This window comes from Capsicum annuum, chromosome 10 (genome assembly GCF_002878395.1).
Source record: "Capsicum annuum cultivar UCD-10X-F1 chromosome 10, UCD10Xv1.1, whole genome shotgun sequence".
NCBI lineage: Eukaryota > Viridiplantae > Streptophyta > Magnoliopsida > Solanales > Solanaceae > Capsicum > Capsicum annuum.
In genome coordinates, this window is record NC_061120.1 from 91,291,801 (window position 1) to 91,318,647 (window position 26,847).

General features: G+C 30.9%; 1 long non-coding RNA gene across 1 annotated transcript; it reads right to left on the reverse strand.

Annotated features, from left to right (window-relative positions):
- Positions 1–4,973: 4,973 nt before the first annotated feature.
- Positions 4,974–15,704, reverse strand: LOC107844792. The gene is made up of 3 exons (XR_007045571.1): positions 15,288–15,704; positions 15,048–15,102; positions 4,974–5,264 (listed from the first exon to the last, which is right to left on the reverse strand). It is a non-coding gene; the product is annotated as an uncharacterized LOC107844792 (long non-coding RNA).
- Positions 15,705–26,847: the final 11,143 nt, after the last annotated feature.

Genomic DNA, 26,847 nt, shown 5'->3' on the forward strand with positions numbered 1-26,847 from the left:
AGGAAACCCAAGTTGAAATATTTTAAAGTGTGGGAGTGTCTAGCGAAAGTCTAAGTTCCTATGCCTAAAAGGATGAAAATAATACCTAGACAATGGACTGAGTATTCATAGGATATGCTAAAAGTAGTAAAGCATGCCGGTTTTAAGTTCAAAATTCTGAACATCTGGATATCAATGAAAATACAGTAATTAAATCAGACAGTGTTGAGTTCTTTGAACATATTTATCCATATAAAACTAGACATGAACAGTCTAGTGAAGAGTCTAAATGACCTCGAGATGAACCAAGTGAGGATGTACATAATGATGATAATCCAAGACGTAGTACACGTCAAAGAACGGCAACTTTATTTTAATCAAATTTTGTAACATTTCTGTTAGAAAATAAGCCTCAAACATTTAAAGAAGTGATGTCGTCTTCAAACTCATCCTTTTGGAAAGAGGTAGTCAATAGTAAAATTGAATCAATTTCGAACAACCATATGTGAGAGTTGATTGAACTTCCTCTAGGAAAAGAGCCTTTAGGTTCTAAATGGATCTTCAAAAGGAAAATAAAAGTAGATGGTACTATTGACCATTACAAGGCAAAACTTGTAGTGAAAGGCTTCAAACAGAAAGAAGGCCTTGATTACTTTGATACATACTCGCCTATAACAAGGATAACGTTAATTCAGATGTTAATGGCCTTGGCGGAGGTATATGGTCTTGAAATCTATCAAATGGATGTGAAAACAGCATTCCTAAATGGAGAATTGAAGGAAAAAATTTACATGGAAGAGTCTGAGGGTTTTGGGGTTCCAGGTAAAGAAAAGAAGATATGTAAAGTTGTTAAGTCACCTTATGGAATAAAACAAGCATCTAAACAGTGGCATGCAAAGTTTGACCAAACCATGTTGGCAAACAGATTTAAGATAAATGAATGTGATAAATGCGTTTACATTAAATACACTCCAAATCACTACGTCATTGTTAGCTTATATGTGGATAATATGTTGATCATCAGTAGAGACATTTCTGACATAAATGCTATGAAACGAATATATGAGAGCAAGTTTAATATGGAAGACCTTGGAGTTGCGGATGTGATCTTAGAAATAAGAATCCATAAAACTCTACAAGGGTTGGCATTGTCACAATCTTATTCCATTCAAAAAGTACTTGACAAATTTAAGTATTTAAAATTTGGCATTGCTAAGACTCCATTGGACGTGAGCTTTGCACTTCAAAAGAATTAAGGTGAAAGTGACTCGCAGTTGGACTACACAAGAGTGTTGGGATGTTTAATGTATATCATGAATTGTACCCGGCCAGACATAGCATGTGCTATTAGTAAGTTGAGTTGGTACACGAGTAATCCTAATAAAAATCATTGAATGTCAATGAAAAGAGTCTTGGGGTATCTTATCTACACTCAAGAATATGCTTTACATTATAATAAATATCCTATGGTAATTGAAGGATATAATGATACAAATTGGTCACCGAATTGAATGAAGTAAAATCCATGAGTGGATATGTATTTACTATAGGTTGATGGAGCAGTCTCTTAAAAATTGTCCAAACAAACATGTAATGCTCGCTCTTTAATGGAATCTGAATTTATCGCATTAGATAAAGTCGGTGAAGAAGCAGAATGGCTCTAAAATTTCTTAAAAGATATTCCTTATTGGCCCAAACCATTGGCACTAGTATGTATACACTGTGATAGTCAAGCGGCGATAGGTAGGGTAGGGAGCATGATGTATGACGATAAAGCTTGTCATATAAGACGAAAACATAATATCGTTTGAGAACTTCTCTCTAGTGAAATTATCACTGTTGACTATGTGAAGTCAAAGGATAATGTGTTGGATCTACTTTCAAAAGCCCTATCTATAGAGGGAGTTGAGAGAACATCCAAGGGAATAGGTTTACGGCCTAGGAAAAGTCAATATGGCGGTAACTCTACTTAGCATACTGGAGATCTCAAGAGTTAGGTTCAAGGAGATCAGATAAAGTTGTGTCTGACAGGTTCAACATTGTCAGTATACCCAACTTATTCTCATGATGAAGACAATGTTTAGTAAACAAGGATAAGACTTAAGGTGTGAAGTCTTTTAATGATTATCTAAATTTGCAAGATTTGATCAAATAGTTTAATCTATAGGATTGAACATATAGAAGTTACCTAGGTGAGGATGAAGTGGAAGTCTCTTCAAGGAGAATTTAAGTGAAGGCATAATTTCTAAGCTCTTATGAAACTGAGACGTGTTCATAGTTGAAATGAACAAAACCGTGATAACCATAAAAGGTAAAAGGCTGATTGTGTGACATGTATTGTCTAGGTGTATATTAAAGCTCAATAATTCAAAGATATCAAATCTACCGATTGACCGAGTGCATTCGATGCATGTTTACTACGGAAAGTTCAAAGGGAAACTCAATTATCAAAATGCAATCAGTCTTTGCTTGATGATTACATACTTGTCGTAAAGTTTTATGAAAAGTAGTCATTCCCATTCATATGGAGGATTGTTGGGTTCAAGTTGAAAGTGTGAATAGAAAATGGAGGGAATTAGTAGAGGGAAAGTGAAAACACACCTAAAAGAAAAGTGTGCTCACAATACAAAAAGTCTACTAATTCTCCCACATTCGTGGGAGAATGAAAATTTCATGTGTTTTTATTAAGAAATACAACTCCACATGGATAGTAAGGCAAGAACAAAGAGGTGCCTCGCGTCATCGTCGTCGTCGCTCGGCTCGACTTCAGCTTCAGATTTAGATTTGGATTCAAAAAATGATCGATCGATGAGATCAATTTTTTGAGAAAATTTTATTTAAAACTTGGGAAAAATTTCAGTCCAAAAATCTAAGGAAAAAACGTAACAGAAAAGACACACTGTTTCAAATGGACAGACATAACTATTCAGAAAAGATATACCTTGCTGATGAATCATTGCCTCCTTTACGAAGGGGCACTTCATGGCTATATAAACCTGCATTTCCCCACAGATTTAGTACCAAAAAAATTTTCCTTGCAAATACTTCTTGTCTTCTAAAAACTCTGTGTCATCATCTCCCGTTGAGTGAGTTCAAAGAATCGATAGTTTGAGGTACCACTACTGTTGGATTGTGATCCATTTTATCCTGAGAGGAAAAATTCTACAGTCTCGGCTACTTGAGGAGAATTAATTCCTTAAAGACACTCCGTAAATTCGGAGGACTTGACTTTATTTTTGTTTTATCTTATTTCTTAAATATAACACACTTCTTTGATAATTCGTATTGAACTTGTATTGAAGGTGTTGAGAAACTTCATAAGTGTTATTGAAAAGGTCTTGAACTTGTGTTGAAATTTAGTGTATAAACATATAAATTTTGTACTACCCGAAATAGCAAATTAGTGCAAACATAGGTATATAAAGACAAACTAGGTGGTAACGGTATCAATTAAATTTTTGTTTTACTACTCAATTCGCATGTTTTCAAATTAGGTGGTAAGAATTCTTATATCTAGGTGAATTTAGAGTAGGTGAACAGTTCGTGTATAGTCATAAGACTATCACAAATTTTCTTGAATTCCTTTATATACTAATAAACTATTTAGTGCCTAACTTCGCAATTTAATTTTAAGTTGTTGGTTCAGTTGAAATTCTATCTTTTATTGCTTGTAAGTAGGTGTCCTCAAGAAAAGATCACATCTTTCTTTGAATTTAGAACTAAGAATAACTTCTTTTTCATCGTTTTCTACTGTTTGGGATGGTGCCTTTCCTTAATTATCCCTGTGACTTTAAGGATTTGCATCAGTTGGATAGTTTGAGTTCTACAAATAAGATAATTGGTTGATTTGAGTTTGATAGGGAAGTTGGAGATAAATTGGTCGAGGGATGAAGAAGATAGGGCTAGAATGGAGTTTGAAGTTGTTGCCACGACAGATAAAAACAAAAGTAAAATTCTTCAGGATCAGTAGTTTCCTAGTTGAATTAGATTGGTGGTTCGTGATTGGGCCTGAGATCGAGGGTGAGAATGTTAGAGCCTTGATACTCAACATGCAACTTATGGAAAGGCTCTGACACCACAAAGAAATTTAAGAGTGGATAAAAGGCAACTTGATTAAGCGTTTTCTTGAAAAAATTACACAGTAGAATTTTAGATGTATTTATACATACAAAGTCCTATACGTAGTTATCTCACTGCTTCTCTAAACAATTATAGTTATAATAGACTAAAGATTATATAGTCTTAATTTATACAAAGACAGCTAGGAGATTGACTACCAGGCCAAGAAAGTCCTATCATCTATCGCCAGTTGTATTTGATGAAATCTTAATGAATCCAACATACGTTCATTTGGATCGGTTTCCTCTACTTATATGTATATTAAAATCTAATATAACGCTCATCCTTTTAAAGTATGAGGTGAAATTCGGGGTCATACAGTAGGACTGATATATGCAAGTCCAACATGTGGAAACACTCTTGAGGATGGAGCAAGATCCAAAGGACGAAACCCCCCTCCTGAGTTAGCTTAAGGTCCGTGAGATTGGGTCCAATGGTTTTCCAGATTGTCAAATAGTCGTTCTCACTAAAAAAAAAAAACTGGGTCAAATTATGGAGATTAATTTTAAAATTTGCGGGGCTTTATTTTGATTCTGGGGTTCCAAAAACCCCCCACAATACGAGCCGTAACAATCAATTTACGATAGTTTTTTTCTTACTGATATAATTAATTTGCGACAGTTATTTTGCCGCGATCGACCCCATTACTCTAAATTTATCTTTTTTATAATAAATTTTTATTTAACAATTGCAGCGGTTTAAAACCTCCATAATTTTTCTTTTTTTCAAAATATTAGTGAAGCCCATCAATTTTAATAACTAATTATAGATTCTAATTTTAGCTCAAATTTAATTGTTCCTTTTAGACAACCTACAATTCATTATTTGTTCAATTCATATATCACTAACACAACATGACTAATTAAACATTGTAATTGACAAGCATGTCGAAAATACATTGAGCATTAAACTTAAAAATTAAATATTCAACATTAACAATTTCAAACTCCAAATTTTAACATTAACTATATCTTCAAACTCCAAAATAAAATTTAAACACAAAATCTTTAATATTCTAAGATTCACTCCAACCACATAATTACATCATCATAATTGAATATTCAAGATAATTTTCAACGAAATCAACGACTGTCATGAGGATCACTATCATCACGTGGTCTTCTTGCATCCATGGGTGAAATGGGTCCACTAACCGCATTACTTGGCTACATAAAAATGCAAAGTATAAAAACCAATCAGATAAACTTTCAGTCCTTATTATAAAACATTTATATCTACGTTCAACTAAAAACATCATGATAAATGTAAATAGATCAATCAACAACTACTCCACGCTACAGTTTCAAACTACTCAATCAGTTGATCAAACTAGGAACCTGAGTACCATTCAACACACAGGTAGTATTAAACTAGGAACCTGAGTACCATTCAACATATCGGTAGTACTATTCAACATACAGGTAGTATTAAACTAGGAACCTGAGTACCATTCAACATACAGATAATACCATTCAACATAAAACAACATAGCCAAGGATTAAGTTTATATCGTTGTTTTGGTTCAATCTCTTAAGCTTGCTTATACATGTGTTTAAAGGCCACCAAATGACCAATAATTCTACTGTTACTGATTCATTTTGTTGATTTTCTACACTATTTTCTACAATAGTCTGGTATTCTTACTGCTTTCAAATTAATGCAAACATCATGTTCTCTAATTTCCTAGCCTAATTCAGGATCCAAATGAGTTGAGATGATATCAACGCAAGCTCAAACTCAAAAAAAATATTTCAAATCTGAAGACGAATGAGTAGTCAAACCAACACACGCTTAGTAATTTTTTATTACCACCTACTCTGATAGTAACCACAATGTTAGATTAAACTTCTAATGACAGAAGCACATACTGAAATAAGAGATGTATCCTATTGACTTTGATAGTTCAAACAATGATCCTAATTTTTTGTTTACATGACAAACATATAGATTGCACCAGAGTACTAACAACCACCAGCAAAACTGAAAATATGCAGCAAATGTAATATTCACCAAATACTTTTTCTAATATGATTTTTCTTATATCTACTACTTTTATATCTTTAAGTGCATATAAAATAAGTATTTTAAATTTATCTACCATCACATCAGATAAATAATTATTCATTTTCATAAAATTGCTTTTTTCAAAATATTCCCTTCAACCATGTACATAACAAAATACGGTCATCTTAGATTACTATATACCAGATTATTATAACTATAGAGACATAGATATAGAAGAAAATTTAGAAATAGTAAATGATAGAATAAGTACAACGAAAAGAATAGCTGATGAAAAACCAAAATCATCAAGCTCATCAAAAAGAACAAGTTATGAAATAAATTCAATAAGTAATTTAAACCAATATTACATAACAGGAAAAATAAATGAAAAAGAATATCTAATACTTTTGAATACAGGACAAGAAGAAAATTATATAGCGAAATATCTAGTAAAAAATGAAGAAACAAAAACTGAAATTCTAACATATCTAACATATATCTCACTGTTGTACTTTTTAATAGACTAAGCTCTGATACCATTTGGAGGGGGGGTGCGGGTATAGGCGATTAACTCACTTATGAAATAGATTTATTATATATCTAATGAATCTATTTTTCTTTGAGCGTGGATATTTCTTAAATTTTGTTTTAATATCTTTTAATGATTTATTCTTTTTATAAGATATATTCATTAATTTGTTTGGTTTATTATTTTATCCTGTAGTAATTGCAGAGTTACAAATTTCTATATAATAATTTATCCTAACTGTACTGTAATGTATATCTAATTCTAGATTTTCAATGTTATTTATTATCTTGTGTTGTTCTTCTCGTAGTGAGTTTTTTAAATTATATAAACTATCACATGTACTTTTTTCTAAATTTTCTAAGGTTTCTTCTATCCATATTAATTTTTCTTTTAGATTCTCCATTATTTTTCTAATTCGGTTTTTATAATTAATTTCTTTATTTAGATTATCTTGATTTTCTCTAGTTTTTCTAATATATTCTAACATCTCTTAGTCTGAATAATATCCTTTTGGGTAAATTTCTTGGTATAACTGTTCTATCCAATTTATGGTTTCAATTTCATAGTCTATTACTTTTTCTAATATTATTTTCTTAATGTCTATAATTTTTATATCTTTAAGTATATATAAGATTAAAACTTTAAGATAATCTAGATGATCTATCTTTTAAGATTGATTTTATTATAATATTTTGTAATTGTTTGTTTTAGTCTTAGTAGCTCTTGCATACTTTTATTAAGAAATTCTATATATTTTATATCTTTATTTTCCATGTATTTGTTTATATTTATTTTTATCTGTTTTCCTAGTAATTGTATGTTTTTCATATCTTTTTCTAAAAACTTTATGTAATTTGTCATGATAGGTATTTGTAAGAGTAGTTAGGTAGGTATGGTATATAATTTACTCTAGTCATATAATATTCACCAAATGCTTTTTCTAATATGACTTTTCTTATATCTGCTACTTTTATATCTTTAAGTGCATACAAAATAAGTATTTTAAATTTATCTACCATCACATCAGATAAATAATTATTCATTTTCATAAAATTGCTTTTTTCAAAATATTCTCTTCAACCATGTACATAACAAAATATGGTCATCTTGGATTACTATATACTAGATTATTCTTAAATAACATGTTCTTCGATCACTATTAGCATGGTAATTTAGATACTTTTTCCCTTAAACAGCGCCTCTACTCTGGTTACTTCCCGCTACGGTTTCTTGCCTCATTGGTTTCACCTTTAGGATGGCATAGTTCTTAGGGATTTTTCTCCATTTCCACTTTGCTAATAAACTTCTTAACATATTATTCTTCGAATAATTCTACTATAAAGTAACTAATATAAATTTATTTTATCATATCATGATTGTTGGAAATTATGAATTTAGCTATTCATAATCATAAATAAATATACCTGTTCGGGTAGTTTCGATATTTCTGAAGTTTGTTCCTCCATAGCTTTTTCCATTGAAATATGTCTGTTTTTTAATTAACTGAGCAAAATATTTGAATTGGAGAGAGTATTGCTTCAACACATGAAGGTTTGCTTTGCAATGCCTTCAGTTTCCTTTATTTATAGAACGAAAAAACTTTACAAGCATCTTTACACGTTTTTTAAATGCTAACCTATAAGTCAAAAAGGCTAGTACCTAGGCTAGTACCCTAAAAAGTCTAAAGTCTTTATAGCCTTAAAAATTTCTACAAGTCTAGAAAAGTCTACATAGGCAATAATTACAATTCGTAAAGACTAAAAATCTATACAATGAATTCAATATCTTGTCTCCGTTGATGTTGTCGTATCTGCTATATCTCCATTATTACTTCTTATCTTATCTTTCCAGCTGGCATTTTGTCTTCTTGATTTTTATTCTAGATGTACTTCTGGAATAATGTTATCTTCTCCGTTACATCTAGAACATTGGTGATCTGGATATTTGTGTCCAATTATTTTACAATATCTTGTCAGTAGTCCGTCTGAAATAAATCCTTTTTTAATTGCTCTTGTGGTAGATTATTTTTCTGGGTTGAGTAATGTCATTATCCATTGTCTGACATCTTCCATATCTGCTTGTCGTAGCTCTTTTGAATTTGAGTAAATCATTTGCTGATCTCTCGAATAATAGCTCCATATTGGGTTTCCATTAGTATAATTATTTGCTAGTTCTTGGATAATCGTAGCTAGTCCAATAAGTCATTTATTTGCGTAGAAATCGGGTATCTTAATTCTGGGTATCTCCGGTTGCTGTGTAATATCTTCTGGTATGATCATATCTCTGGTTAGTCCTATTTTTACAACTTGTATAACTGATTTTATTTCGTCATATAATATCTCTGCTGGTGCAGTTTAACACTTTATGTAAAATAGATTTCCTTTCGTTATCATTTTGTAGGTGGTGAATATCTTGTGTAATTCTTCCATAGCTGTTAATTCTTCTCCGTCTTGGGTGTATATGGTGTTTAATAGTCCATAGTCAAAACAAGTTCTTACTAGGCTTGGGTTAGTTTTGAGTAGTGCAATTAGTTTGTTATATCCTTGTAATTTTTGGGTTATATAGTTGGTGTTTGGTTCTCTGATGTTTGTACCTTTGGGGTTAAGGTTTAGAAAAATTTGTACTCTGTAGATATTTTCTATGTATTTCTGGGCTGTGTAGTAAACTTTTTTATCTTGGTTTAGACTATCTTGGTATGTGGTAACTTGTGAGGGTATGAACAAGTGGTCTTTTTGTGTTTTTGGTGTAAATGATTTTTCAAATATTTTATTCATATTCATGTTCTGGTATCTTGGTCGACTAACTCCTTTGCTTGTACCTGCAGAAGTAGATTGATAAATGTTATGGGTTTTATGGAGTGTCCCAACGTCTCCTTCTAGCTCTGGAACTTTAATGTCTTCCGATCGACATAGCTCCGCACACTACTGAGTTAGCTAATTTGTAGCTATAGACTTCAGTTTATCTTCATTAGTCTTTAGTTTTTCTATCTCATTACCCATACTGTCCACTTTCATTGAAAGCGTAGTTAGGGTGCTAAGTATTTTTTCTAGAGTATCTTCTTCTATTATTTCAGTCTGTGTAGCTTTGTCTTGATATGTAATCTGCAATAACATTTTTGTTAGTACTGATCACTTCAATTGTAAATGTGAAATTTAATATATTCAAGACTAGTCTCCGAATCTCTTTTGTTGTAACTGAATTTTGTATTTTCTTTGTTAACCACCAGCGTACCTGTGTATTATCTGTTCGTACAATAAATTTGTTATACACAATATATGGCTCAAATGCTAACAAACATTTATATAATGAACATAATTCTTTCCTATTTATTTTCCATTTTATTTCTGTCTCATTGAACGTACCTGAGTAGTATTTACAATGGTGTTCTATTTTTTCTGCTTCATATCGATATTTAAGTACTCCTCCATAACTATATTCACTAGCATCTGCTTCTACTATGTATATAAATTTTCTATTTTCATCTGGAAATTGTAATTTTGGTAATTCTTTACAAAGTAATTTTATTTTTTTAACTTATTTTTTATCTTCTTCATTGTAGTTATATTCTATATCCTTTTTTAATTTTTTCTGTAGTAGTTTTAAAGTTTCTGCTAATTTTGGAATATATTCTCTTACTTGGTTTACTAATCCTAAAAATGATTGTAATTTCTTTTTTGTATCTAATTCTTCTTTCGAATTTATTATTTTTTGTACTATATGCTGTTGCATTTTTACTCCACTTTTATCTATTTGTATTCCTACAAATTCTATCTGGTTTTTCATAATTTCAGTTTTCTTTTCGCTTAGACTTATTCCCGATTTTTCTATTATATTTGTAAACTGTTCTAATAATTTTAAATGTTCTTCTTTGATTTTTGTATATAATAATATATCATCTATATATACTATACAATTAGATAATTGTTTAAAATAACTATCCATAAAATGTTGATATCTACCTGGTGCATTTTTATATCCAAATGGTAATACGTTCCATTCATAAAATCCTTGTGGTACCGTAAATGCGGTTAATTCTTTAGATTCTTCTTCTAACTTTAAATGGTAAAATCCTGATTTACAATCGAATTTGCTAAAATAATTATATCATTGTATTTGTCTTATTTTTAATATCTTATTTGGTATTGGATAATTATATGTTATAGTTTTTGCATTTAAATTTCTATAGTCAATAACCATCCTACTTTTTCCTCTTTTTTGTTCACTATGTTTATTTATTATAAATGCTGAACTATTATGTTTACTATTACTTTTTTGTATATATTGTTTTTCTAATAATTCATCTATATGCATTTTAAATTCTTTTAAATCGTCAAAATTATATGTTAATGGTTTCTGGGTTATTATGTTATTTTTATCTATTAATTCAATTTTTATAGTAGTTTTATGTTTTTCCCATCCTTTTAATGGATCTTCACTATATAATTGTTTTAATTTTTTCTTAATTATTTCTATTTTATTTATTGAAAATATAGTTATTTCTGTTTTATTTATCGAAAATACTACTAGTTCTATTGTATCTTCAGTATTTTTTATATTTTCTAACTTTTGTGTAATTTTTTCACTTCCTTTTATCCAATCAGTTTTCTTTCTTATTTTATTATTAACTCTTTTTGCTCTTACTTTCTGTTTACATGGTGTTGTAAACCACCAGTCTGTTCTAGTTATTATATGTGGGTATAATTTATCTAAGAATGGCATTCCTAAAAGTATATCTTTTGATGTTAGTTCATAATTATAAATTTCTTCTATTGTTAATATCTTATCCTATACTTGTATTTTTACATTCCTAACTTTATAAGTAATTAAGCTTCCTTCATTATTAAATCCTTTAACTATTATTGGTGTTTTTAATTTATCCCATTTACTTTCTGGTAAGCAATTATATCTACATAAATTAGTTTCTGCTCATGTATCTATCATAGGCGTATGATATCTACTGTAATATCCTTCTACTACTATCTTCATTAATACATATATTTTCATTTTATGTTAAGGCTCTTCTTAAGAATAACTTCTCTTTGTTATATGTTAAGGTTAATTGTGTATGTTCTATATTATATGGTTCTACTTGTTCTAGCCATTTTATTCCTAATATTATATCTGTTTTTTGCATTTCTTCCTTTACTTCGAATTCTATTTTTATTTTTCTAACTCCTATTATTATTTCTTTTTCTGCTATATTTTTACTATTTATTAAACTTCTTGGTAGAACTGGGCACATATCATTGTCAGTTTTTATTTCTTCATTTTTTACTAGATATTTTGCTACATAATTTTCTTCTTGTCCTGTATCCAAAAGTATTAGATATTCTTTTTCATTTATTTTTCCTGTTATGTAATATTGGTTTAAATTACTTATTGAATTTATTTCATAACTTGTTCATTTTTATGAGCTTGATGATTCTGGTTTTTCATCAGTTATTCTTTTCGTTGTACTTATTCTATCATTTACTATTTCTAAATTTTCTTCTATATATATGTCTCTATAGCTATAATCATTATAATCTATTATTTTTACAATTTGTTCGAATGGGTTTTCTATTCATATTTTGTTAATCTTATTTTTTCCCGTTATTTTATGTTTTGTTGTTAATACATATAGATTTTTGCATCTTGCTGTAAATATTTTACTTCCTGGGGTTAATTCTATTCCTGATATTTTCCAATATAATACTAGTGATTTATCTATATTTTTATCTGTTACTGCTACTGAATAATTTGCACTTATTATAAATTTAAATTTTTGATATATTAAATTTCTTTTTACGGCAGTTATTATACTTTTTTCTATAGGTTTTATAATTCTATCATCTGCTAAATATAATTCTATTGGTGTATCTATTCCTTCTCTAAAACATGCTTTTATTAATATCTCTGTACCTCCAAGGTGTACGTATTTTATTGGATCTCCTTTACTTTTTATATCATTTATCTCTTTATTAATTATTCTTTTTGTTACTAGTGGTATACTAGCTTTGCCTTTTGCATATCTACAGTCTATTACATGTTCTTTTTGGCATACTACATAATATTCATCCTTTTTCCTGGTAAAAATATTTTTTATTGTTGATATTTTAAATATTTTTTCTACACTTAAATCTAATTCTTTTTCTTTTATTTCATCAAATATGTTACTGTCAAATATTATTTTTTGTTCCGTTTCTTCATCATTTAAATATTCTTCCTTTGTTATTATTTTTATATCTTCTTCAGTCATTTGATTCATCTATTTCACTATCTATTTCAGTATCTGTTTCGTTTTCTGAAATTTCATATATACTATCCTCACTTTCTAATTCATAATCTATATAATCTATCTGCATATATTCTGTATTATCTATTTTTATTTCTGATATTTGTTTATTTTTCGGATTTTTAGGTAATTTACAATCTCTAGCTAAATGGTCTATCTTTCCACAATTATAACAAGTACATTCTTTTATAGATTTCTTCTTTCTATATGGTCTTTTGTATTTATAATTTTTTACATAATATTTTTTTCTCGATTTCTTATATTTATATTTTGATTTTTTATATTTCTTATATTTCTTATGTCTTTTTCTTTTCTTATAATATCTTTCTTCACATCCAAATTGGGGTGTTATTTTATTTTTGCAACATGCTAAATTTCTTATTAATGTTTTTTCCATTTTTAATTCTTCTCTATATTTTTCACATAAGTTTCTATACCATTGTTATAAAAATTTTATTCTTGCTCCTAACGTATCTACTATTTTTGCTTCTTCCCAACTTTTTATTATCTTTGAACTAAATGGTTCGGGTAATTTATTAAAATATAATTTTCTTATTTCCTTACTTTCTTCTATACTATATGCTCCTTTATAATAATATTCTTTAAATGCGCAAGTATATTCATCTATATAACACATATTACATATTGCTAATTTTAACATTAAATTCCTATTTGTATCTTTTTCTTCATCTTGTTCTTCTTCTATTGTTGTCATCCTACCAAATTCATCTTTTATAGTTGTTTCGTATTTTTTTAATAATTCTATAGGTGTTAGTTTAGTTGTTGTTGATGATGTTCCTTCTATAGGTTTATTAGTTCTTAATACTTTCTTACTATTTTCAGTTAAATTTGAAAACCATAGTTTTACTGATCCTATTAGTGTTCTTTCTATATATTCTGGTGCATCTGTTATGTTTATATTATTATCTAATAATTGTTTTGTCATATATCCTATCCATAATTGTATTATTTTTTTTGTATCTATTACACAGTCTAGGTCTAAAAAGTTATAATTTTTATTAACTATTTGTTTTGGTGTCCATTTGTCATATTCATTATTTTTTTAAACTTGCTCTTATAATATATAGGTTTTCTTATTTCTGTTGTTTTAGGTATTATATTTTCGTCTTCTCTTTTATCAAGAGTATTTATTTCTGTGTTAGTACTTTCCAAGTTTCCTTCATTAATTACTTTCCACACTAATAATATCTTTTTCCCCTGCCTTGGTATTATAAAAAATGTTAAGTTCAGATGATATGCAATCCCAGGAGTATAGTTTTGAATTTACCTAACAAGTATTTCTAACATACCTTGTGAACAAATATTCTGGAAAAATAGGTACTAGTTACTCTTTGCGTAATCTTCACTATTTTAACCTGGAAATGATATCACCAAACTAAGAAAGGAAGACCAGCACTTACAAACAATAATTAAAGATGTCGTGCCCATTTTCCTAATTTAATGGCAATCACATCTCAAAGGAAGTGCTACATCTTACAAACACAAGTGAGGAATAGCCTCCTGCACACTTGCCATGTTAAAAGTTAAAGCAATCAGTGAAAACTTTTCATAATACCTGGTAAAAGCATATTAGTACCGTGAACTGGCACTGGAAGAAAGAGTTAACGGTCGGCCTCATAGAAGCTTTCATTTGGATATATAAAAATAACAAATATAAATATTTAAAATGACATGCATCTGAAAACCAAAAGGTTTCTGGTGATTCAAATTCAGGGAATGTAGTAGAAAATTTAAAATAGAGAAACTAAAGGTAAAAATGAAGATTAAAATTAAGATTGAGACTTTATTTATTATAAAAAATAAAGATTGGGAAAGGATGCATATGATCAGATACATAAAAATAGTATTAGCCACATTTCAACAATAGATTCGTCACAAGAAGGAACTGGTCGGGGCAATCCTGCAGTAGGCCCAACATCAGATCTGCTACCAGCGACACACACAAAAAAATAAAACACTACTAGAGAACCTTTAAAAATAATAGTATAAAAAAGTGACAGTTCAATCTAACAATGCCAAACAAATAGTAACCGAAGAAGCAAACAATTCTGATACCAAAATTGATAGAACAAAAGTCGAGCTGAACAAATATAAACAGATAATAAAATTTAGAAAAAATACCTCAATTTGGAGAACTCCTTCAAGTTTTTAGGAGGAATTAACAGTACACATGAACCTTCAAATAGAAATTATCAACTGAATAGGAAATCCAGTAATAGTAACCACGTTTTGCATAAAATAGAAAATTTTACATATCGCTAAGGTGAAAACAAACATAAAGCTAGTTCATTTGTTGAGTAGATCTGAACAAAACCCCACACAAAAACAAAAAAAAATGAGGTTAAAGAGGGTAGCATTTACCTGGCGGGAGTAGCAATGGCTGATCGGAGAAGCCGGAGTAGCAATGATCGACGGAGATGTAGCAATCACCGGCCGGAGTCAATTGGTTTTGGGAAAAAATCAATTGATGTGTTTTGGGAAAAAATACATTGAGAGATATTTTGATGGGCAGCAGTGACACACATACACCGAGAGAGACTTCGGGGAAAATATTTTGATGTGTTTAGGTGCTATTTTTTTTTTTCGGAGAGGGCGGAGGGGAGGGCAATTGAAAAAAAGAGGGAAACAATTTAGGCGCTATTTTTTTTTTATGAATAGCGGGGGTTAAAACCCCCCCCCCACAAATATATAATTTTAGCGGTATGTTTTTTATCCCCACATTTAATATAATTTTAGGAGGAATAAAATAATTTCATTAAATATTCCTCCTTGGCTGTTCTTACTTATCTCATTCGGCGTACCAAACGACCAACCCCTTAGAGAATTCAAAAAATAATAAAAAGGAATGTATACTTGAGATTTAAATTTAGAACTTTAAAGTAAATTTTGAACTTCCTAAATCACTGATCATACTCATAATAGACTATTCGGGGAATTATAAAAAAAACTATATAACTACAAAGTTTGGCAAGACACTCTTTTTCATATTTCTCTTCTTTTTTTTCAACTTTTTCATTTTTGTTCACTTTTTTGAATTTAACAACTCCTAATTAATCACAACTAACATATAAATTTTGTACTATGGCTAGGCCCGTCTAGTTGTTGCATATATTGAAGAATTGATGTCTAGCTATTTAGTTTTTTTTTTTACAATCCCCTAAACAATAGATTAGAGTAGGATCAATAGTTTAGGAGGTTCAAAATTCACTTTAAAATTTTAAATTCAATTTTCAAGCATACATTTTTTTTTTAGCTCTCTTAATGAAAATCCTCATTTTTTTCATATATGATTTTTTGAAAATGTTTTTTTTTAAAATTGAAATTTGAAAAATATCAAAAATTATTTTTACTCTAAATTATTCCAAAAAATTCAAAAACACCTTCAATTTATATTTATAATCAAACACAACTTTAATTTGTAAATATTACTATTTATTCTCAAATAATTTTCTTAAAAAATATTTACATTTTTTATGGCTAAACATCCCTTAAAAAAAGAGATAAAAATATAAGTTAGAGAGAAAGATTGAAATATTAAAAAAAAAAAAAAGGTAATGTTAGAAAATGAAAGAAAATATGAGAAAATAAGGAGGAGGGAACATAATGGGTTACACAAAAATACATGTCAAAAAGCTAGAAGACCTTACACAATTATTATTGGGTGAGTCTCACCCATATTAAAATTTTCCTTAGGATAAACCTAGTGATAGATCACCAGAAAAGAGAAAGGAACCAACATGGGTTGTGGTGCAGTGGATGAAGCTGTTTCACCCTTAATCAGAGGTCGAGGGTTCAATCCTGGGTATGGAAAAAACTCTGTCAGGGAGCGCTTCCCATCGAATGGGGCCCTACGCGGCGCGAATCTGAAATGGTCGAGCTCCAATGCGGGGTACCAAATATCGAATGAGAAACCAAAAAAAAAGTATTGTCAAAATAGCATTTTTTTTAGGCGGTAAAATAGGCCTTTTACGTTAGCAACTGTAGGTTTTTGACCTACAACTAAACTCTTGCAAGTGATAAGAAGTGCATCTAATTTTCACTGATAAGACATATTTCACTGATTAAACCGGACACCGGATGGAAACTAAAAAAAAAGGAAAAGAGAAAGGATTGTGCATTTTTTTTTAGGTGGTAAAATAGGCCTTTTACGTTAGCATTTGTAGGTTTTTGACCTACAAAACTCTTGCAAGTGATAAGAAGTGCATCTAATTTTCACTCATAAGACATATTTCACTGATTAAGTGCTAAGAATTCTCAAATCTCTTTCTTTCTTGCTTTAGTTCTTACGTTCTACCATTGAGATTTTTTATTCTTTGCTTAAGTTTAATATTTAGTTCATTAACTTTTTTGCCCTTGGCCATAAAAGAAAAGACGTTTGGTCCAATCTAATTACTTGCCTTAAACCCGCATTTTCACAGTATATGAATAAAGCTTTTTCATCTTGTCGTAAAGGAATTGTGATTTAATATAATAAACCTTCAATTTGACAAGTTCTTGAGATTTTATACAAGTAATAGGTTTAAATTAAATTGCACCTAGCTACTATATGCGTAAATTAGTATTGATGGGAGGGTATATGAATGAATTATTTTAGAGCGAGGAGAAGACTGGTATATCACACAAATCATAGCACCAAACAGGCGTTGTGGCCAGTGCTTCATGGCCAATACAATACCCAAATCGGCAATGGCAGAGCCACCTTTGCTCCAGTGGTTCATCCGAACCCCATTCGACAAAAATTTATATCGTTTCTATACTATTTTTACATGGTTAAAAATATTTTTTATGCATATATAGTAGATGTTGAACCCCTTCGACTAGTTCGTATATATACTTCTGAACCCACTCAATGAAAATTTTGACTCCTCCACTATAAATGAGCATGGTGACCAACGCGCCGCCATGGTCCATGTGGCACCCAATTTGGGTGCGATGGCTGGTGTGACGAGGACTCTATGGTACCCAAATTTTTTTATTTGATATTTGAAAAGGTATCTATTTATTTGCAACAGACTTCTAAAATAATTATAATCATCGTATCTCCTACGAGCCAAAATAACATAGTATATGTTATAAAATAAGAAAGAATAAAGAAAAAGCGTAGAGATAATAGAGATAGTGATTCTTATTTCTTCTCTTGAGGGATTCTCTTGATGGATGATTTACAATGAAGGAAGTCCTATTTATAGGGGGAATTTGACCCTAGTTTCACATTAAAAGACAAATACATCAAATCCTGATAGATATCAACTAGATCTTATTAGATTTCGATAGACATTCACTATAATGTAAATACATTTATAACACTCCCTCTTGAATGTCTAGTAAGGGAAAAAGAGTACAACGCGTATTAACTTCCCCTAATGAGAACATCCTTGAGTCTTTGCATCCCGATCTTGTGCACCATCTTCTTAAAAGTTGTAATTGGAGAACACTTGGTGAATAAATCAGCCACATTTTCACTTGAACGAATCTGTTACACGTTGATATCACCATTCTTTTGTAGCTCATGTATGTAGAAAAGCTTTGATGAAGTGTGCTTCGTTCTATCTCCTTTTATGAATCCTCCATTAAGATGTGCTATGTATGATGCATTATCTCCGTATAAAATTATGGGTAGATTATCATATTTCACATCACATTTTTCTCGAATGAGATGTATCATAGACCTCAACCATACACATTCTCGGCTTACTTCATGAATAGTTATTATCTCAGCATGATTCGATGAAGTGGATACGATAGACTGCTTTGTATATCTCCAAGATATTGTAGTACCACCACATATGAACACATTGTATGTTTGAGACCGAGATTTATGCGGGTTAGATGAGTACCCAACATCAGTGTGACCAGTAAGATCGGGACTGCAATCTTTAGAATAAAAATAAACTCATGTATCTTATCCTAGTTCGATGCCTCCTAGTAGGAGTAGAAATATACCTTGCGAACAAATTGAGCGAAAGGCTATATTGGGTCTTGTAGTATTTTACAAGATACATGAGTGCACTAATTCTACTAAGATATGGTACTTCATAACCAATCCAAATTGGTATATTTCTCATTTCAGCAAATAATCTTATTGCTTTTGAAAACTCTCCAAGAGTTTGAATAATTTTCAAGCTATAAGCTTATACAATAGAAGGATTATCAATAAGTTTCCCAGAAACTTTTATATTTTGAATCCTTAAAGAAGTTTTCATATAAATTTTGTCAAGTGACAATATTCAACATTTCATGAGTGACATCTTCAAATATCTAGACTGCAAATCAAATAAGTTTAATACTTATCAAGATGCATCCTTTTATGTCACTTGATAAATGTTTCTACGTCGGCATGCTTAAATTAACGTAGAATTCAGATCCTCATAATCTTTTACAATATTGCGCCAATATTGTATCAAAGATATCGTCGACTATTTCTTATTTTGTATCGGTTCACAATGCGACATAACATTTTGAGATCTCATCACTTCATTATTTTCAGGTACCTAAACCTCTCATAAGGTTTCATGAAGTGTTATGTCGTAGGCTCTTTAAGAGCACATTGCCTTCTTCTTATTATTATTTGCTCTTTATCCTTTTCAAGGATTATTTCATTTGTAACTGATTGGTCTATCATGTTTCACGTATGCATAGACTTTATCCTCTAAGGATACAAAATAGGAGCACTTGCAGCTAAATATGAGATGCTTTCGGCATTTGACTTGAATTATCTTTTGAATAAGGATCTGATGATAATTCCTAACATATTTCATAACTGCTTATAATCTTTCCCTTATGTTAGGAAAACCAACATACATCCTCCATCTTCTTTGAGGAATTCATCTTTGTGCATCATGGTATATCTATTAATCGTATACCGCATATCAAAACTATTAGATGGAATAGTTGATTCCTGACCTTGAACCAATTGAGAGGGAAGAAATAATCATAATATATTGGTCTAATGCATACAAGTACTATTGTATGCAATATATCATATTTCATACCAATACATGAAACTCTGTTCTCATTAGTAATGGTTCAACTATTTATGGAAGATATTCAACGCTAAACCATCATCATCAAGATGAATTATCTTGATTACATAATCTGAAAATTATGCTAAATTTATATTAAACAAGTAACTTTATGAATGTCAAACGTAGGTTGACCATGAATGTACATGTGATCATCTTATTGATACATCTTTTCAACATATCACATGATAGGTGAACGGGCCCTTATTCACCTTTTATCCTTTTCAGATTTTGAGGGATCCAATCCCAAAATTAGTTGGTCCAACCAACTTATCATGAGAACAAGCAATATTAAAGTTCATGAAGAATTTTCTAATTCTTCAATATACATTCAATACTCAGTATGTACATCTTCGGGATATCGCAATCGTTCATGTCAACTTATAAACTTTTAATCTAATATGTTTTACTTTGATTCTACACACGTTTGAAATTTCAGTTATTCTGCCTCATTCGGAGGTGCATTATGATACCATCACACTCAAGTGCATATTTGTATTAATAAGCTTCTCATTCCCTAGGAATGGAATATCATCATGTTTTAAGCATATCAAATTATGATAGCTACTACAAAATCAAATTGAGGCATACATATGATGTAGAAATTTTTTTCTCTAACATATCTTATGATCATAATATGCGTGTAAAAATATCATCACTTTTGATAATCATTTTCATATTGTCCCTCCACGCGTATATTCGTGCATTCAATCACTTCTCTTCTTTCAGACATATTATGCACTGTTACCACATACACCTCAAAAATAAAGTAAGTTGTCATATTTCAGACTTATCATATATTGTTACCACATTCACTTCATGGAATGGAGCATATTCAATGGATTGAATTTCATGACTTTTCACCAAATACCCATTATTTTGCCTTAGCCATCATAATATCATCAGTATGGTATATTGAGATTCAAACTCAATATCTTATCCATATAAAAAAGAATCTTCGGCTATAAATTGATGGGACTTAAACCCAACATCATCATCATGGTAGTCCATTAATCTTATACATCACGTAAGTCCATACCTGGCTAATAACTAGATGTTCATGATCCACGATAAAACTTCAGTAACTTCATCAATCTCACAAGATGTACGTACTATTGTAGTAGTATAAACTTAATTAAAAAATTAGAGACTCGTGCTGATAACGTGTTATAAAACAACAAAGAATAAAGAAGAAGAGTAGAGAGAATAAAGATAGTGATTCTTATTTCTTCTCTTGAGGGATTCTCTTGATGGATGATTTACAATAAAGGATGCCCTTCTATTTATAGGAGGAATTTGACCCTAGTTTCACACTAAAAGACAAATACATCAAATCCTGATAGATATCAACTAGATCTTATTAGATCTTGATAGACATTCACTATAATATAAATACATTTATAACAGTATAAATAATTATCGTCTTCTTTCTCTTATTTCTCAATACAAAATACAATTCCGCGAAAAATTCAAGTAGTTAATTGTTGAAACTTGAATTTCTTGCTTTGTAAATCTTGAAGGAATTTTGCCACCATCTCTGTAGCAATTGATTGAGAGACCTAATTAATTTCTTAAGAAAAAATTACTCTATCAAAGCCAAATTTATTACTTCCCTACTACTGAAGCTTATTTTTGTTGGGTTCAATATGTATGAAAAAGGTGTGAATGGAAAATGGAGGGACACAACCTTTGAGAAAAAGACATATTATTTTGGAAAAGGAGTGACTATTCAGATAGTTGTGTCTATTCAGAAAAAAGACACAATATTTCGAATGAACAGACATGACTCTTCCAAAGATACACCTTTTCAGATGAACCATTGCCACCTTTGGAAAGGGGCACTTGATGGCTATATAAACCTGCATTTATCCACAGATTTAGGGATGAAAAATTTTCTGAATATATAAACTCTTCTTGTCTTCAAAACATTCTGTGTGATCAATCAAATCGTTGAGTGAGTTCGAATAGATTCCAATTGTTTTGAGGTACCGCTATAGTTGATTTGTTTGGCCATTTTTCCTGGGAGAAAAATTCCACAGCCTCGAGTACTTGAGGGGAATTATTTCCTTAAGGACACTCCGTGAATTCGGAGGACTTGGCCATTTCTGTTTCAACTTAATTTCTGAAAAAATAAAACACACTTCTTTGAAAAATTATTTTGATCTTATGTTGAGGGTGTTGTTGTACTTCTTAGTTTTCTTGTATTAAACTTGAACTAGTGTTGAAGTAGTATTGCAAAAATACAGATTGTGTGTACCCTACAAGCTATAATCTTAAGGAAATAAGTTTGGAAAAAGAAAGAAATTTTTTTTTGTTTTTGCTTGTTTGATGAAATTTTCTTTTCACTAAAGTTTTTCTTTTCAGAATCTGTATTTCTTGTTTTTGGAGATTAAAGTTTTAAGCTTTCTACTCCGTTTAAACTTAACTGGTGATTTGAAGACATAAAATCTTCATCACAAGTTAAATATCACTCGGTTGACGATTGGAAGTCATAAAAACTTCATCGGTAACTAGAAACAAGAAGAAGAGTTTAAAGTTGCTTAACTTTATAAGTAGTATTCTGAAAATACTAAATTTTATTGTCTCGTGGTAACAGAAAAAATGACTAACGAAAGTCAAATGCAAAATGCGGCTACGACTGTGGGGGAAACTAGTATTGCCTCAACAAGTCGAGCAAATGCTCCGCTACCAATGGCACCTGCGGAGAAGCCCAAAATATTTGCTGGCATTGACTTTAAGCGATGGCAGCAGAAGATGTTCTTCTACCTCACAATACTATGTCTTCAAAGGTTCACTAGTAAGGATGCTCCTAAGATGTCCAAGAGAACCTCGAATAAAGAATGCTTCATAATTATAGAGGCTTGGAAACAATCGGACTTTCTTTGTAGGAATTATATATTGAGTGGTCTCCAAGATGACCTCTACAATGTTTATAGTGGAACTAAGACATCGAATGAATTGTAGGGGGTACTAGAACAAAAATATAAGACAGAGGATGCGGGAATTAAGAAGTTCTTTATTGCAAGGTTCCTGGACTTTAAAATGATAGAAAGCAAATCGATTGTCTCTCAAGTGCAGGAATTTCAAGTAATCATCCATGATCTCCTAGGAGAAGGTATATCTTTGAAAAATACCTTTGTTGAATAAATTAAAAATGTTCTTAGTACTCACATAAACTGTTTTGTAGGTTTGATTGTGAATGATGCATTTCAAGTAGCAGCGATCATTGAGAAGCTACCACATATGTGGAAAGACTTCAAAAACTACTTGAAGCACAAACATAAGGAGATGACTGTCGAAGATTTTATTGTCCGACTGTGTATTGAAGAGGATAATAAGGCTGCCGAGAGAAGGTCAAAAGGGAATGCTACAATTTATGGAGCACATATTGTAGAAGATGACCAAAACAATTCTAAGAAAAGGAAAAAAGTTGAACAAGGAAGCAATCAACCCAAGAAGAAATTCAAGGAAAAGTGCTTGAACTATGGCAAGATTGGCCACAAGTCCACGGATTGTCGTGACCCTAAGAAAGGCAAGAAAAAGGACCAAGCAAATATGATTGAGTCCAACAAAGAATGTGATGATCTGTGTGCTATGCTTTCAAAATGCAACTTGGTGGAGAATCCTCGCAAATGGTGGATGGATTTTGGTACCACCCACAATGTTTGTGCCAACAAAGAGTTGTTTTCATCATTCGCTCCGGCTCAAGTAGAAGAAATTATCTACATGGCTAACTCCGCTACTGCTAAGGTGGAAGGAACAGGAAAAGTGTGCTTGAAAATGACTTAAAGAAAGGTCTTGACACTTAACAATGTCTTGTATGTTCTAGAGTTACGTAGGAACTTGATTTCTATTTCACTTCTAGACAAGAACAGATTCAAATGTGCAACCGTTTATGGAAAAATTATAATTAGCAAAGGAGACGTGTATGTAGGAAAAGGCTATCTCAACGAGGGCCTTTATAAGATGAATGTAATGAATATTGAAATCAATAAAAGTTTAATTTCTTCTTACTTGCTTGAGTCTTATGATTTGTGGCATGAACGTATAGGCCATGTTAATTACAAAACATTACGAAAACTGATTAACTTAAAAGTTTTGCCAAACTTTGAGTACAATAAATCAAAGTTTCAAACGTGTGTAGAATCAAAGTATGCAAAGAATCTTTATAAGTCTGTTAAAAGGAATTCCAATCCCTTAGACTTAATACACACTGATATTTGTGATATGAAGTCAAAACCATCACGTGGTGGGATAAAGTATTTCATAACTGTTATTGACGATTGCACTAGATATTGTTATGTTTACTTGCTAAATAGTAAGGATGAAGCAATAGATGCATTTAGGCAATACAAAACTGAAGTTGAAAATCAGTTAGAGAAAAGATCAAAATGATAAGAAGTGATAGGGGCAGAAAATATCAATCTCTCTTCACCGAAATATGTGTAGAGAATGGAATTATCCATCAAACTACGGCCCCGTATTCACCGTAATCTAATGGAATTGCGGAAAGAAAAAATCAAACTTTGAAGAAAATGATGAATGTCTTACTTATATGAAACTTTAATGTTGCAGCTTTGTCTCTTTCCTTTCAAGTGCCACTTCAACATTGACATCACAGATTTCAGTGGGACAATTACAGCAACAGCGTTAGAAGCATTAGCAGAAAGAATACTGTCCCTAAGTGCCAACCAAATATATGACAAAGTTGTTGTCCAGGTATAAAAATACATACTATTACCTACAGCGAAACTCCTCTTGCAATTTCATTTTACCACTAACTCCTATTTAATGTACTATCTTCTACCTTTTTCACTTAGAAACAATCACAGTCTATTGCCGGTATAAATCGCCAACTTGATCGTAAACTGTTTAAACTTCAATTACAAAAGTCAGTTTTCAGATTTCCAGACCAAAAAACAGATGCGCTAGCAGTTGCGTCATTCACTGAAACAGAACAAACAGGTAAGAGACAGAAAATTGAACCATCCACACCCACGGAAAAAGATTGAAGGTAACAATACTTTGATATTTCAGCTGTATTCTCTATTCTCATTTTCCGATGGATCTTCACACTTCAATTATACTGGTAAAACTGGATTACTATAATTTAATTTTGAGTTTTTGGATGCGATTCCCCTTTTGTGATGATTAAAGAGAAATTTTATTTTTATTTTTTAATGTGAAGTAAATAGTGTTGTATAATTGGAATTATATGTGCTAGCCCTAATTTTTCTGTGTACTAGAGTTACAATAGAGATACAGTGTGTATGGATTCTCTTACGTTATGCGTACCTGACTAGACGAATTAAAAGGTGTATGCATTACTTCTTCATTTAACTTTATACGATTATGTTCCTTCTCATCACCTCCACAAATAGATAACATGTTCATCCCATTCACTTTTTTGGTATGTCATATGCCTAAACCATGTAGCTTGTTCATCCCATCCACTTTTTTGGTATGTCATATGCCTAAATCATGTAGCTATTCACATATTGAATACCCTTTCTTTAGATTGCTATTTCACATGATTAATTGCCCTTTCATATTTAATTATTATATATATTAGTTATATGTTATATGTCACTGTATACATACTACTCATGTTACTGAAGCATCACTTATTCTTTCTTCTTTTGCAGCTGTAACTGTATAACAACCTTTCTTCACATTTTGCTTAGCACTATCCACTTCATCGGATGGTATAGCATGTACAGATGCACTTTGCTTCCCTATACCAGCATCAGTCTAGCAGACTGCCTGAACTAACTTTTTGTCTTTTGATGTAGACAATAATAGACATTTCAATGTACAACCACTGTTTACCGTGGCACACCAACATGTGTTTGTTTTTGCGCTTTGATATAACAATCACAGTTTAATGTACGAAAACGTTATGTTAATATTTTTAATATGCAACATCTCTCTTGCAATATCATTGGGCCCGTGCTTGCATGGGCTTCCACATCTAGTATACAGATAAGCTTCTTTTAACATATTTAATTTATTAGTACATTTTGAAAATAAAACATGTTATTACATAGTACAACAAATAAAAAGAACATAATATCATAAAAATTCTTACACTACAATGTATGTACGACTGAACTTATTTCTCACATATCTTTGTTACACTTTGTCAAATATCTTAGCTTGTGAAAGGTATGTAATATTGACTTGACATATACTCGATAAAACTAATAACTAATATGGGTAGCTTTTATTATATAACCCTGAATATAATAAATTTACTTAACATTTTGAAAAGTACATTGGCCACGCACGATTTCATATAGGTAATTTTGTAGGTAATGAATAGTATTTAAGAAAAGGATAAAATGGACACAAAATATTTCCTCCGTATAGTTGACCAAAGCCTGTTGAACGGACCGGGCTGATCCGGCCTAGCCCGGTCCACTAAGTAAACCCGGCCCAATATGATCCGGCACGATCAGCCCACGGGCTGTAGGGTACTGGATTTCGAACTGTACCGGATTTCAAACTAAGTTATTTTTGGATTTGGGCCCGGTTAATCCGGTCCGGACTAAACCCGGTTCGGGCGTGCCGGTTAATCGGCCCGGATAATATATTTTTTTAAATTAAATATTTAAATTAAAAACTTAGTTTTGACTTGCCAGTATCCTGACTTGCAGTCAAATTTACTATAAACCTTTTTATTTTGAATTCTATTTATTAACTCACTTTTATCGGGTAATTTGTAAGCATCTGTTTTAGTATTGTCATTTAATCTTTTGTAATTTATTACCATACGAGCTTTTCCTCTTACTTGTTCACTATGATTTCTTACCATGAAAGCTGCTGATCTATGTATATAAATTAGTATATAACAATATATATATTGTAGTGTATATATATATATATATATATATATATAT